This window comes from Bubalus kerabau, chromosome 23, assembly GCF_029407905.1.
Source record: "Bubalus kerabau isolate K-KA32 ecotype Philippines breed swamp buffalo chromosome 23, PCC_UOA_SB_1v2, whole genome shotgun sequence".
NCBI classification, from domain to species: Eukaryota; Metazoa; Chordata; class Mammalia; order Artiodactyla; family Bovidae; genus Bubalus; species Bubalus kerabau.
The window spans coordinates 11,639,001-11,649,294 of NC_073646.1; the positions used below are offsets into that span (position 1 = coordinate 11,639,001).

General features: G+C 43.9%; 1 pseudogene; it reads left to right on the plus strand.

Moving 5' to 3' along the window:
- Positions 1–556: 556 nt before the first annotated feature.
- On the plus strand, positions 557–5,789 carry LOC129637631 (40S ribosomal protein S3a-like; annotated as a pseudogene).
- The last annotated feature ends 4,505 nt before the right edge of the window (positions 5,790–10,294 follow it).

Sequence of the window (10,294 nt, forward strand, 5' to 3'; positions counted from 1 at the left end):
AAATAACGCCAGAAAGAGTGAAGGGATGGAGCCAAAGCAAAAAGAATACCCAGCTGTGGATGTGACTGGTGATAGAAGCAAGGTCCGATGCTGTAAAGAGCAATATTGCATAGGAACCTGGAATGTCAGGTCCATGAATCAAGGCAAATTGGAAGTGGTCAAATGAGAGATGGCAAGAGTGAATGTCGACATTCTAGGAATCAGCGAACTGAAATGGACTGGAATGGGTGAATTTAACTCAGATGACCATTATATCTACTACTGTGGGCAGGAATCCCTCAGAAGAAATGGAGTGGCCATTATGGTCAACAAAAGAGTCCGAAATGCAGTACTTGGATGCAATCTCAAAAACGACAGAATGATCTCTGTTCGTTTCCAAGGCAAACCATTCAATATCACAGTAACCCAAGTCTATGCCCCAACCAGTAACTAACTGAAGGCCCCGCCTCAAATGTTAGTCTCCAGAAAGGTTTTTGGTTCCTGCTATTCAAGTGCAATTGTCATTAAGCAAATACTGTCAGAAAAGAATCAGTCTTTTGGCTCTCTGAGCAGCACCATGGCAGTCGACAAGAACAAGAGCCTCATGAAAGGTGGTAAAAAGGGAGCCCCAGATGAAAGCGGTCGACCCATTTTTTAAGAAAGATTGGTATGATGTGAAAGCACCAGCTGCATTCAGTGTAAGAAATATTGGAAAAACATTTGTCATGAGACCTCAAGGAACCAAAATCATATCTGATGGCCTCAAGGGTTGTGTTTTTGAAGTGACCCTTGTTGGTCTGTAGGATGATAAAGTTGCATTGAGAAAATTCAAACTCATTACTGAGGATGTTCAGCGCAAAAACTGCCTAATTTCCATGGCCTGGATCTCATCATTGACAAAATATGCTCCATGGTTAAAAAAATGGCAGACCATGATTGAAGCTCATGTTGATGTCAAGATTATCGATGGTTATTTGCTTCATCTGTTCTGTGTGGGTTTTACTAAAAAATGCAACAATCAGATTTGGAAGGCTCCTATGCCCAGCACCAAAAGGTCCACAAGACCTGCAAGAGGTGGATGGAAATCATGGCCTGAGAGGTGCAGATAAATGACTTGAAAAAGGTGGTCAATAAATTGATTCCAGGGCTTCCTTTTTGGTGCAGTGGCCAAGAATCTGCCTGCCAATGCAGGGGCACCAGTTCAATCCCTGGTCAAGGAAGATCCCACATGTCACAGGGCAATTAAGCTCATGTCCCACAACTACTGAGCCTGCACTCTGGAGTCCCATAAGCCGCAACTGCTGAGCCCATGTGCTGCAGCTCCGGAAGCCCGTGCGCCTAGAGCCTGTGCTCCGCAACGAGAAGCCTCCACAATGAGAAACTCCACATGCTGCAATGAAGAGTAGCCCCCGCTCGCCACAACTAGAGAAAGCCTGAGTGTGGCAATGAAGACCCAGCACAGCCAAAACTACCATGCATAAATAAATAATTTAAAAAATACATTGATTCCAGACAGCATTGGAAAAAACATAGAAAATTCTTGCCAGCCTTTCCACTCCATGATGTATCTGTTAGAAAAGTAAAAATGCTGAAGAAGCCCAAATTTGAATTAGAAAAACTCATTGAGCTACCCGGTGAAGGTAGCAGTTCTGGATAAGCTACCGGGCATGAGACAGGTAGTAAAGCTGAACAAACTGCTGGACATGAGCCACCTCTCCAGTAATTTTTTTTTTTTTAATTCAGACTTTTCATGGTGACAAATAAAAGGTCTTATTTGTGACATTTTTTGCGGTCATTCTTTTTAGATAATCTGACAGCTTGTTGAATTATGTGTTCTGATTTGATAGTAATGTGAATTTTACTGGAAAAATAAAGAAAGGAATCAGAGAAGTACTTATTCATGAAATCATCACCAGCTTATTTGGACAGAGAAAAACTATAGCATCCCATGGCCAAGGATGTGTTCATTTCACTTTGGGCAGGTTTTTGAATCGGAGGATCTTTTCGTACAATCCTGGCAAGCTCTCCCTGTTTAGCATGGCTTCTTCGAGAACCTCACAGAGCTAACTGGAAAAGGATGAAAGACAAGGATCCAGGGAGGCTCCCTTTTCCCAGAACCACTATTTAGGATTCCTGTGTAGTTCCCCATAGTGACATTAGGTGTCACCTTTGAGTCATCTGAGCCCAGTCTCTGAGCAACTGACAAAATGCCTCATTTCCCAAGAGTTTCTGGCTCTCTAAAATCCAGTTTGGAGGCATTCATTACCAGCACCCCGGCCCCAGAGCAGTTTGGATAATCTGGTTCTCATTTACAGAACCAAGCTTGCCCCTAAGAAGAGGCTCCCAGCAGCTGGATAAGCTAAAAGGGGCTCTGCGCCTGTGACTTTACAACTGATTTCTCTGTTGTTGAAAGGGGGAGGTGATGGATGAGGTTTCCCTGATAGCTCAGCAGATAAAGAATCTGCTTGTAATGCAGGAGACATAAGAGATGTGGGTTCGATCCCTGGGTCGGGAATATCCCCCGGAGGAAGGCATGGCAACCCACCTCAGTATTCTTGCCTGGAGAATCCCATGGACAGAGAAGCCTGGCGAGCTACAGTCTATGGGGTCACAAAGACTGAAGTGACCGGGCACATATGCACTATATATGGATGACAGACAGTTTATGCAAAGGCCCTACCAGCTCAGAGTCCTATTCTCCCAGAGTTCTCTGCTCTGCCCTGTCTGATCATCTCACACCTGTGTCTATACTAGGCTGTGAGCAACTGTGGGCAATGGGGGAGTGGGGAACTCTTTCCTTTCCTCCCTTCTTCCCTCCCTTCCTTCTTCCCTCCTTTCTTTTCTTCTTTTCTTCCCTTCCATCTTTCCTCCCTCTCTCTCTTGATTCCTTCCATTCCGTGCATATTAAGTGCCAGACACTGGAGCTGAAACAGAGAACAAAACAGCCAGTCTCTATTCCTTCATGGAATTGACATTCTGATTCCTCATTTGTCTGCAAGTTCTCAGCACTTAGCACGTGGTAGGCACTTAACTGCTTTCATGGCTTGGTGTATACTCTTCCAGTTTTTTCCTATGTGTATACTAACACGATACATAATATTTAAATTTTAGATGGAAATGAGATCATGCATTAATACTATATATATACATATAGTATATGTATATATACTATGATCTACATGATCTACATATACATAGTATATGTATATATACTATATGTATTTATATATTCTGTAACTCACCACCCCCCACCCCAGCTTAATAGTGTCTCGTGGCCATCTTTCCAGGTTAGAATATAAAAATCGACTTCAGGGTTTGCATGTCCCCAAGATACTCTTTTGGAGAAGGAAATGGCAACCCACTCCAGTATTCTTGCCTGGAGAATCGCAGGGACGGGAGCCTGACGGGCTGCCGTCTATGGGGTCGCACAGAATCGGACACGACTGATGTGACTTAGCAGCAGCAACAGCAAGATGCTATTTGGGCTTCCCAGGTGGTGCTAGTGGAGATGCTAGTGAAGATCCCCTGGAGAAGGGCATGGTAACCCACTCCAATATTCTTGCCTAGAGAAATCCCATGGACAGAGGGGCCTGGTATGCTACAGTTCATAGGGTCATACACAGTCGGACACGTCTTAAGGGACTTAGCAAACAAGATGCTATTTGGAGCCGCTCCACCCCTTGGAGTTTAGAAAAGACTGGCTTCAACCCAAATTCATTCCCTGTGGAATCTCAGGGTCCAGTTAGGATTGTGAATGGGCCAGGTGTTCATGTTCTCATGGTCCCTTTTGGTCCCTGTTTATGCCTCTTCTGTTAATTTCATTCAATATATTTGATTAATCTCCTACTATTAGACATTGAGGTTGTTTCCAGTCTTTTCCTATCGCAAACAGTGCTGTAGTGAAAAAGCTTGTTCATCCTTTGTTTTATGTGTGTTGAATAAATTGCTGTAACTGGCGTTGCTGGGTCAATCTATATTGCTATAGATACAGGTATTATAATATCTATGAATACTGTTCAATTCCCTTCACAGAAGCTGTACTACTTTTCATTCCCAATAGGATATGTCACAAATTGTGATCTTTGCTTAACTGTGCAAATATATATACATACACACACACCTTTTCATATTCTTTTCCTTTTTGGTTTTTTTTTTTTGGAACTGTTGATCTGCAGGAGCTTTTCACGTGTCAGAGAAACTATCCTTTTGTAACTTAAAGTACAGATATTTTTTCTTAGTTAATTATTTATTTTCTTATCATCCTTTTTAAAGAAACAGCTGCTTAGTATCCCATAAATAATTTTAAGCAGTCTCTTTTTGCTAGACATCTTGGTTGGCTGTTATAAATGACACAGATCTTTCTACTAATCTGCAGTGCATCTCTTTATGCTAAATTCCTAAAAGTGGAACTGCTTGGTGAAAGAAAGTGCTGTGCTGTGCTTAGTCGCTCAGTCATGTCCAATTCTTTGTGACTGCATGGACTGTAGTCCGCCAGGCTCCTCTGTCCACGGGGATTCTCCAGGCGTGAATACTGTGTGGGTAGCCTATTCCCTTTGCCAGGGGATCTTCCTGACCCAGGAATTGAACCGAGATTTCCTGCATTACAGGCAGATTCTTAGCCAGCTGAGCTACCAGGGAAGCCCTGATGAAAGAATATGGACCATAAAAAGCCTTTTGATACATATTGGGCCTTGGATATTATATTTTTAAAATCTTGTATTTATTTATTTAACTTTTTTTTTTTTGGTTGCACTGGGTCTTAGGTGCAGTATGCAGGGCCTTTAGTTTTAGTTGTGGCCTGTGGGATCTAGTTTCCTGACCAGGGATTGAACCTAAGCCCCTTGCATTGGGAGCACTCAGACTTAGTCACTGGACCACCAGGGAAGCCCTTCTTTTTATTATTTAAAAACAACAATTATTTAGTAGTTAAAAAAAAAATGCCCCATGTCCCAGTGGCCCATCCACTCAGAGAGGTGAGTCTAATCTATTCTCCCACCCTTTTTCACTTGCTCTGTATTATTTTGAAGGAAATCATTTCATCTATAAAGATCAAAGGATATAGAGAGATGCTATCTTTGGATGAGAAATTCACCATCTCTCCCCCCAGTTCTTCTAGGTAGTGGCAATGGAAAGCTACCACGATGCTGTTTAGAGTCTTCCTCCTGGAGCCTGCTGGGGGGTGAACATTGAATCCCACTGGCATGCCCCTTCTCTGGAGCTCTGCTCTTGTTTTGCAGACAGGACAAAATGTTCACCCACATAGATGACTCAGCTAGCCCCAAGCCTCTTTGGTTCACTGCAGAATCCCCACAGACCCAAAAGCTTTGCTTCAACTGTACGTTTTCACTTATTTTGTATTCATTCCAGAGGCAGGCAGGAAATTGCCATTGGTCCATGAGTCATGCAGGAATCTTTCCTCTGCCCTTTCGCATTTGGATGTGGCTTCCTTGAAAAATACCCAGGTGGACGGGCACTTCTCCCATGCAGTCTTGACTTTGTGGGCACTGACTCTGGCTGGTGGAGGGCTCTGTCTGTTCCATGGCTGAGCCCCGGAGCCTTGGGGCGTTGCCCAGAGCCTACCCAGGACCCTCCAGGCCATATTCTGAAAACTCCTCCTGCTTCTGACAGGCCTCCAGTCTCCTTCCTTAGCTGGCTTCACCCTGGGGGTACTGGGCATTGAGGGGGTTGGGGTGGACACTGTCAGCCAGGCCCGCTTCCTCATTTACACAGCACCAGTTATTGCCAAGACAGCTGCTAGCTCTCAGAATTTGGGAAGCAGAGAATCAATAGGGGTGCAGCAGTATCCATAGCAGCTGCTGGCTGCCTGGCTGTCTCCGCACGAATGACCTGACCCAGTGCTGGCACCGTGGTGGCGGGGCCTTCCCACCTAGCTCACTAAAGCCTCCAGTGCCCTGCAGACAGGCATTTCATTATTCTGATTTTACCCAAGAAGCTCTGAGAGACCAGGGGACTCAATGAAATTTATATAGCTTGAGCAGGTCCTGGTACTGGAGTTTTGAATCCAGGTCCTTAAGCTGGAATTTTGACCCTAAGGTCCTCAACCTTTTGATTCATTTTTAAAATTCATTTTATTTTTGTTTATTTGGCTGCGTCAGGTCTTAGTTGTGGCACTTTGGGGTGCTTAGCTGTGGCTGAAGGGCTTGGTTTCCCCCAGCATGTCGGGTTTTAGTTCCTCGACCAGGGATCAAACCCACGTCCCCTGCACTGGAAGGCAGATTCTGAACCACTGGACCACCAGGGAAGTCCTTTGATTCATTTTTTAAAAACAAAGCAGGTAGAGGTCCTAGCAGAGAGGCTGTCCAATCAAATCCCACTCTGAGGCCCAACCTGGAGAAACAAAGGGCAGTAAGGTCAGGTTGGGGGTGGCATGAACAGTGGCTAATGACACTTTTCTGGGTATAAGTGATTGCCAGATGAGGCTTCCAGAGGGAAAGTGTGCTTATAAGTAATGGCTTCTGACCTCTTTGGGCTACTATCTGTGTTACTGAGTGCAAGCTCCTATTGCTTGCCACGTGACAGGACAGTAAATTGAGAGATGAGTTGTTGGGGCAAGGAATAGCAGCTTATTCAGAAAGCCAGAAAACTGAAGGATGGTTGACTAGTGTCACAGAGAGTTGGACATGCCTTAACGACTGAACAAGTGTCCCAAAGAACCATCTTTCCTGAGTTAGAATTCAGGCTTCTTTTATACAAAGTGGAGGAGGTAAAGTCCTGATTCTGGTCAGATTCTGAAAGAGATGTCTTAATTTCTTCCTCCTTATAGTCATTCACATGTGGGTCTGGTCAGGAGGTTTTCTATAAGGCAACAAAGGTATTTTAGCTTAACATTCATTACATGGGAGCCAGGGTTCTCAGAGGTGGGCCATTATGTATGATTTAATCTTATGGGCAATATCCCTTTTGTGATTCACTTGCGGACGACAGAGGATGAGATGGCTGGATGGCATCACCAACTCAATGGACATGGGTTTGAGTAAACTCTGGGAGTTGGTGATGGACAGGGTGGCCTGGCATGCTGCAGTCCATGGGGTCACAAAGAGTCAGACACGACTGAGCAACTGAACTGAACTGACTGAACTGCAGCAAAAGCAATGGAAGACAAAGCGTAAAGTAAAAGAAACATCCAATACGGAGTCAGAATTATAGCTAGAGACGAGAGGGGGACCTCTCAGTTCAGCAATGGGCCACGTGGGGGCTTTGGAATGTTCTCCTGTCACTCTGAATAGACAGATCTGTACATCCATGCAGAGTGGAGTACTTTGCCTAAGTTGGGATGCTGGGGCTGTGGTCTTCTCTGCCCACCTCATCAAGACTCTGAGCCACCAGGGGAACTATGGAACGTCAACATGGTAGAAATTTTCCCTTCTTATAAGGAGAGGGAAATTTGCACATGGACAGACACCTGGGAGAATACATCTGAGGCATCTGATAGAGGCAAACATTGGAGCCAAGGAATGCCAAGGATTGCTGGCAGTGTCCAGAAGCTGGAAGGAGTGAGGAAGGTTCTAGAGCCTCCAGAAGAACCAAGCCTACCAACACCTTGATTTCAGACTGCTGGCCTCCGGAACCAGGAGATAATATATGTCTGTTGTTTCAAGCCACCCAGTTGTGAAAGTTGTTACCTAGGAAACAAACACAGTTGGTTAATTATTTTGTTTGCTTACTTGCTTATGGCTTTTCTTCCAATTGACAAGACTCTTATTTGTTTATTCTCTCTTGTATCCCTAGTGCCTAGCTGCGGGTTGAACACAGAAAGAACTCACCACGTATTTTTAGATGAATCAAATCTCTCACGTATTCAGCCATAACATCTTATCAACTGTAGCTTGTCTTGTGTTCATTGCCTTGTATCGTGTTCTTCACTCTCACTTTAGGTCGTCATCTCCCTCTGAGTTTTTTTTTTGGGCAGCTGGGTGTATTTTCCTTGCTGTGCCCGGGCTTTCTCTAGCTGTAGCAAGTGGGCTTCTCACTGCAGTTGCTTCCCTTTTTGGGGAGCACAAGCTCCAGGGAGCTCAGGCTTCAGTAGTTTCAGCTCTCGGGCTTAGCAGTTGTGGCTCCAGGGCATGTGGGATCCTCCCTGAAGAGGGATTGACCCCTTGTCTCTTAGCTATTGCACCATCAGAGAAACCCTCTCCCTCTGAATTTTTGCAGGAGCCTTCCATCTTGTCACCTTGCAGTTTAACTTTTTCTCTTCTTTTTAACACAAATCTGATCTTCTCACTTCCCCATTGTAAACCCTTTATTCTTTCCCCACTGTCTATATTAGCTGTTGGACGTTGGGTGTGTGGGTATGTATGAGGATGTGTGTGTTCAGTTGTGTCCAACTCTTTGTGACCCCATGGACTGTAGCCCACCAGGTTCTTCTGTCCATGGAATTTTCCAGGCAAAAATACTGGAGTGGGTTGCCATGTCCTGCTCCAGTGGATCTTCCTGACCCAGGGATTGAATCTGCATCTCTTGCATTGGACCTGGGGTATGCGCCATAAACTCTCAGCTTCAGTTTCCTCATCTGTGGAATGGGAGTAATAATTGCACCTACCTCCCACCAACTTGATGTGAAGATTAGCTGAGAATCAGTTGATTCTCACAGAGCACAATGCCCAGCACATCACAGGGGCCCTGTGAATACTGACTTTCACCATTAGGTCAGCATTTGTGTGGGACTGAGGCTAGAGACCTGAGGCTATATAAAATGAGTCCTTTGTTAAGATGGAGAAAAACATTTTAAAAATCATGCATTCAAAATTGGCTTGCCCAACAAAGTGATTAAAAAGCAGAGTTTGGCCTTTTGGCCTGTTAAAGTTTGGAGAAGACATCTATTTTGAAAGCATGAGTTTGCATATCATTAAACACACAATGAAAACACATTAAGTGAAAAACTTAAAGTAGGCTCATATTTATATTAAAATTATATCATTTGTATCATAGACATAATCTTAAATGTGGGAATAAAGGAACTGATTTTAATCATGGCTCAGAATTGATGCTCTCTATTTCTAAAACCTCTTAATCAGGAAATTTCCCAAGAGAAATCATTTAAAATACAGGGTAACACATGTGAGAGCAATTCCAAAATTTAATGTGTGCAAATTATTCATATATTCATAATTTTATTATAGCATATTGGATTTGGGGAATCAAGCCCAGGTGAAGAGAAGCTTAAAAAAGGCCCATAAGTGAAATGAATTTAAATATTGCATCTACCTTCCTGTCGACCCAGAGCGTTCACTAAAGCACTAGCAATTTTAATAAGATTGGAAGTTCTTGTTGATTTGAAAGGCTAAATTGGTGAGAACCTCTCTTTTTTTAAAAAAGCTTTCTTTCAAAAAGTCAGACTTTCTGTAGAATTGAACAGTTCTGTAATGTGGTCAGATGCTCTTCTCAGGCTGCTTTGTTTGATTTGGCAAGTTTTAAAAATAGTGCCAGCAGGGAAGATAGTAAATGATTGAAAACAGAAATATGAATATGGCTTGCTAGTATTATTATTTACTACTTATTAAAATTAGAAATTCTCTTAAAAGTTAATAGGCGAGAGACTTCCCTGGTGGTCCAGTGGTAAAGACTTTACCTTCCATTGCAGGAGGTGTAGGTTTCGATTTCGGGTCCGGGAGTTAAGATCCCACATACCTCGTGGCCCCCCAAATCCAAACATAAAACAGAAGTAATATTGTACCAAATTCAATAAAGACTTTATAAAATGGTCCACATCAAAAGAAAAAAAATCTTAAAAAGTTAGTAGGCGAGACAGAGAGGCTTTTGGGCAAAGTATAGTAGACTGGGAGGGCACCCTCATGTGTGTGTGTGTGTGTGTGTGGTGTGTTTAATGACCTTTCTGCCTTGTGATGCATCTATTTCTGGACCCATCTCAGTCATTGCGGATCCTTGGTTTCCTAGAATCACTGAGAGGAGGTAAAGACTGTTTGACGAGAAGACCGGAGATTCTACTGTCTCCTGGGAGCGTACCAGGCCATGGAAAATTGAACCATGACTTGGGCCTGTGCCCAGTAGGAAAGGAGAACTCTCTCCACTGTCTTATTTTATTCAGTTCAGTTCAGTTCAGTTGCTCAGTCATGTCCGACTCTTTGCAACCCTTTGCAGTCTTTGGACTGCAGCACGCCAGGCTTCCCTGTTCATCACCAACTCCCAGAGCCTGCTCAAACTCATGTTCGTTGCCTCGGTGATGCCATCCAACCATCTCATACTCTGTCGTCCCCTTCTCCTCCCGCCTTCAAACTTTCCCAGCGTCAGGGTCTTTTCCAGTGAGTTGGTTCTTCACATCAGGTGGCCAAAGGAT